Consider the following 6,000-nt stretch of genomic DNA (forward strand, 5'->3'; position numbering starts at 1 on the left):
GCGCTGTTTTTCAAAAACGCATGTTTTTACCTGTCACAGGGGTGGCATCTATATAGTAGGTATATAAAAAGACACGCCTATTTGAATGCAACATTGTGTCAAAATGTCAAAGCAATTCGTGAAGAACTTTCAGAGATTACAGCGTGTGTTGCTCTTACGTCCAACAGATAGCGCTGTTTAAAAAAAAGCATGTTTTTTCCTGTCACAGGTGAGGTATGTATATAGTAGATATATAAAAAGATGCGCCTATTCGAATGCAACGTTGTGTCAAAATTTCAAAGCAATCGATGAAGAGGTTTCGAAGATTTCCTTCACATGAAAAACAGTTTTTCAGAAAAAGCATGTTTTTTTTACCGATACAGACGTGACATCTATATAGTATGCATATATAAACCTGCTCGGATGCGAATGGAACGTTATGTGAAAATTTCAAAGCAATCGGTGAAGAACTTTCGGAGATTAGCGATTTTGAAAAAAACGAACATTTCCATTTTTATTTATATAGATAAGATATTTGAAGTAAATTTGGGAAAATCCTGGTGATTATTATTACCCCTGCCTTGTGCGACCTCGGGTTGGAGAGAAGGTAGTGAGGTCTGAACGGTAACTAGCTGGACAAAGTATGTTGGAGAGTTACGGAGAGAGGAGACTTAAGCTGATGTTGCAGTGTGAGTAACCGGTGAACAGGTGGTCAGCCATCATCCCCCTCGCCTTCATTGGAGATTTACTTTAAGTAGGCTACGGCAAGAGGAGCTGCTTCTCTCTCCCAAAGATTATTGGCGTTTACTTTATTTTTATAACGTAAGAGTGTGGTACGAGCCTCGTCCATTCCGGACAGTGGAGCCTGAGCCTCGCTATATCATTACATTTGGGAGACTTTGTCTGGGATAGTCAGTGGGTGTGAGCCCAACATTGCCTTACAATAGTCAGTGCATCCCTCACAATCTGGCATTAATGGTTCCTTGAAAGTCCAGTCTATCTGGATCAACAGAGCAACTTCTCCTCTGCCTTCCTTTCCCTCCTTACAGCATGGTAGTCTTGTGAGAAACTGCATTAGTTATGACTTGACAGTTTCGTCTCAGTGCAATTACTTCTGGATATTGCTGGAACAAAGGAGGCTGTCTTCAAGAGGCACTTAGACAAGTTCTTGCCAGAAGTGCCGGACCAGCCAGGCTATAGATGGTATGTGGGTCTGCAGGCCGCTCCAAGCAACAGGCTGTTGGACCAAGTTATCACAAGTCGATCCTGACCTTTGGCCGGGCTCGGGTAGTCGAACTCTCTGAACCCTCTCCAGATATTCTCCAGGATTATCCTCATTTTTATGTTCGTTGAGCTCATTCACTTTTTGTAATTCCAGGAAGATTGGTGTGCATGACATTAAAGCACATTTCTTTCTTTGCATTCTCACTTTCAAGCGCCCTCGTCGCCTTTCTCCCTGACTTGGTTGGCTTCTCAGTATGTGGCGCATGTGGCGAGGGAGTTGAAGAGGTCTGGAGAGGAGTTGGGTAGGGGGCGTTGGGTGTTATATACTAGTGGAATTCAGGTGTGAGGTTGGTGGGGCAGGAAAAGAAAAGGAGTAATGGAAGGGCAGGAGGCTGGGGTTAGGACTGAATGCACAAATATGGGGATAGGATAAGTGGGTTAGGAAAGAGCAAGAAGAGAGATGACTTACGCTGCTGTTGTGGTTGGTCCTGGGGTTATCAAGCTTTGGGACATCGGTTCCCCATTTCCCTTCCCCTCCCTGCACCTCCATCTCTTTTTCAGCAGCTGCAGCTCTCTCTTTCCCTGTCAGATCACTCTGGGTAAATATCTCTATAGTTCTGTGCAAGCAAGAGTCTGCTCTTCTCTAGGATATTCCGTTTTCCTGTTTCATTTGTGAATATTTTCTTCAGTCGATTCCACCCCTCTACTTGCCTAATCTGTAAACCTTTACTATCTTGTGATCTTCGGCTTTCCCTCTCCTCTTTTTCATCACTTTCTGGTTCCTTCAGTCCTACTAATACTATTCTTTCCGTATGCAGACGAGGAGTCACAATAACGTGGCTGAAATATGTTGACCAAACCACACTAGAAAGTGAAGGGACGACGACGTTTCGGTCCGTCCTGGACCATTCTCAAGTCGATTGTGATGAGGGAAGGTTTGTTGTTTTAGATTTAGCTACTAAGAACGAAATGTTCATGTAGCACGGGATATGGTGAGCCCGTATGAGGGAAGGAGGCGATGGACAATAAATAGGCAAGAGAAAGGTGAGGAGACGAAAATCTTAGAGGAAGAAAAAGCAAGGCAAAAGGTACGAAAGGTAAGAGGAATAAAGGGGATAGTAACAGGAATAAGAACAAAAGAACAAAGGTAACTGCAGAAGGCCTATTGGCCCATACGAGGCAGCTCCTATTTATAATCATCCAATAAGTAGGGGAAAGTAATTGGAATAAGGTGATAGTAATAGGAATATGTAAGGTCTCTATTCTTTTCCTCTCTTGTAGCTGGCCCATGTTCTATGCTGCCTGCATTGCTGCTTCTTGCAGAGCTGTCCTGACTCTTGGGTCCCTTTGCAACTTCTCTGCAAATGTGAAATTCCCTGTTGGAGGTCCTTCCACTGAATGGCTCCCCACTGCCTTGATGTAATCTACTCCACCTTCGGCATGGGCTGGGTTTCCTGCAGGCTTTGAATTCGTCTTTTGTTAACTCTTTCTCAAGCCTGGTTATTGATTCCTTCATGTTGGCCATATTCTCTGTCCCTTCCCTCGTGACCTTTTTTCGGGCTCGGCTCAAACGTTTGGCTGGCACTGATGTGTGGCACTGATGTGTGGCACTGATGTGTGGTACTGATGGTTGTTCTTTGTCATGGAGTCCGTGTGCGGTAGTGGATAGAGTTACGAGGGAGAGAATAGGTAGTTAAGTCGGCTGAACTTTAGATTTAAGTGAGGGAGCTGAAGTGGCTGTAACACCTAAAGAGGCTGTAACGACTGAAAGAGAGAAGAGGGAGGAGACGACAGGAAGAGGGGGAGGGAGGGAGGGGGTCGGATATTATATGGTTAACATTGTTAATTATATGTTGGCGATATTCTTAATGATGCTAAACATTATTCGTAATACAGGAAGAGGAAAGTGTCCATCATGTGTTGGTGATATTTGGCAGTAGTTGCCGTCCAGCTGGTGGCCACACTCCAGGCCCTCACCTTCACTCACTATAACCAAATATATATAGTGTCATCCAGGACAATTATAGGAAACCTTAAGAGAACCTTCAAATCCAGAAATTCTAAATTATAAAATTTATATCCTTATAAATTTTAGAAGGATATAAATCCTTATAATTTTATAAGGATATAAATCTTAATAATTTTATAAGGATATAAATCCTTATATTTTTTTAGGATATAAATCCTTAGAAAAGTTATAAAATGTAAATCCTAATTCCATCAACTCCATTTGATGAGAGCACTTGTCCCTAACTAAGCCCCGGGGCACTCTCCCTTGCTGGCTCCCGTGGGCCTAGTGCCACCAGTGTGTATTCACCTAGTTGTATTCACCTAGTTGTGCTTGCGGGGTTTGAGCTCTGCTCTTTCGGCCCGCCTCTCAACTGTTAATCAACTGTTACTACTATTTTTTTCACACACACACACTCACACACCCCCAGGAAGCAGCCCGTAACAGCTGTCTGGTACCTATTTACTGCTAGATAATAAGGGCATCAGGGTGAAAGAAACTGCCCATCTGTTTCCGCCTACACCGGGAATCGAACCCAGGACAGGACTACGTATCCAGCGTGCTGTCCACTCAGCTACCAGCGCCTCCGTGTGGGAGGCCCCTTATCACCTCTTGTTTATAAGCAAGTGTGGTTTTTCCATAATGCTATGGAAGACTTGAGGAAGAACTAAGCCTGTGCCTGGTGAACTGTGAGCGGACACACCAGGTGTATGAGTGTAACACCCACCAAGGGGAGGGTGGGGGAGTGTAGTGTGTACTGGTAGAGCACAGATGAGACAGCTCAGGTTAGCAGCGTTAAGCTGTCCCCGCCTCCACCAGGCGCCTTCCAGTACTTGAGACTGGTTGTGTTATACATACACCAAGGACAAGAGGGGCCTCGCTCACCAGGGACACTTTAAACAAAAATTCACACTTCCGCCGGGGGCCAGATTCACGAAGCAGTTACGCAAACACTTACGAACCTGCACATCTTTTCTCAATCTCTGGCGGCTTTGTTTGCAATTATTAAACAGTTAATGAGCTCCGGAGCACTAGGAGGCTGTTTATAACAGTAACAACAGTTGATTGAGAAGTTTTCATGTTTGTAAACTGTTTAATAAATGTAACCAAAGCCGTCAAAGATTGAGGAAAGACGTACACGTTCGTAAGTACTTGCGTTACTGCTGCTTCGTGAATATGGCCCAGCTGGAGTTGTTGTTGTTGTTATAGATTTAGCTACTCGAAATAAGTTCCAAGTAGCACGGGCTATGGTGAGCCCGTAACTTACCTGGCACAGGAGCGGGGCAAATAGCACCGGCTATGGTGAGCCCGTAGTGGCCTTACCTGGCACAGGAGCTGGAGGCTTGTGTCCTCATACATAACCCCGGGACGAGGCTCACACACTAGTTTCCCCTGTGTCCTGCGCCTTGACACAATATCGCCGAGGTAATGCCACGAGGCTACGCTAGATAATTGCCTTAAATAATTACTTCCTGTCCTTATCTTCGCCATCTCTTTTAGGCGGTAGACAAACTACACCCGTGTAATTGGTGTGTATTACAGAAGGTGTGTGAGGATAACACTAGACTATTGTATCACCAGCGTCAATAATAATGAGATCAATCGTCCACACTGGAGGCGAGGCTGTCCCTCTGCTGCCGCTTGAGTGGGTGAGGGGCCCGGCTCCTCCACCCATAGTAGCCTATAATGTTACTTCCTTACGCTAACTTATAACGAAAGTATACACTAACTTTCTTACAGTAACTTACAAAGTAAGCATACAGTAGGCTGCTTACAGCGTAAATATGCATTAGGCTTCGTAGCTAAGTTATGTAAACTGAAACACTACAAGAGCATTGAGTGATAGCTCCATCACCTCGCTCCATACTCCATCACCTCGCTCCATACTCCATCACCTCGCTCCATACTCCATCACCTCGCTCCATACTCCATCACCTCGCTCCATACTCCACTGACTCCGTCACCTCGCCCCATACTCCACTGACTCCGTCACCTCGCCCCATACTCCATCGACCGTTTCACACGTATATTTATTCCAAAATTGTGCTTCGTGTATTTTTTCTTTACTTGAAGATGTTTCAAAGAGGAGTGAAACGTAGAAGCAAGTTTATCCTTCAATAATTACTAGAGTTTCTTTACCATGAATTTTGGTAACTTGATTGATCTTAATACTAAGAAAGTAGAATCAATGAACTCTTACACTATAAGATCAACAACGCCAGCAAAGCGGTCATATTTAGCCAAATACGTTTAAAAGAACGCCTGCTGCCCAAGTGTGTGTGTGTGTATATATATGTATATATATATATATATATATATATGTATATATATATATATATATATATATATATATATATATATATATATATATATATATATATACACACACACACAATGTGTATGATCGTGTGTGTGTGTATATATATATATACACACGATGTGTATATATATATATATATATATATATATATATATATATATATATATATATATATATATATATATATATATATATATATATATATATATGCGAACAAGCCTGAATGGTCCCCAGGACAATATGCAACTGAAAACTCTATATATATATATACATCGTGTGTATATATATATATATACACACACACACACGATCATACACATTGTGTATATATATATATATATATATATATATATATATATATATATATATATACACACACACACAATTATACAATGTATAATTGTGAGAAACGTATACTAAAATTTAAACTATGAAAGTAATGGTGTGAGAGAACTTGAGCATGAGGGAG

Source organism: Procambarus clarkii, chromosome 20, assembly GCF_040958095.1.
Source record: "Procambarus clarkii isolate CNS0578487 chromosome 20, FALCON_Pclarkii_2.0, whole genome shotgun sequence".
NCBI lineage: Eukaryota > Metazoa > Arthropoda > Malacostraca > Decapoda > Cambaridae > Procambarus > Procambarus clarkii.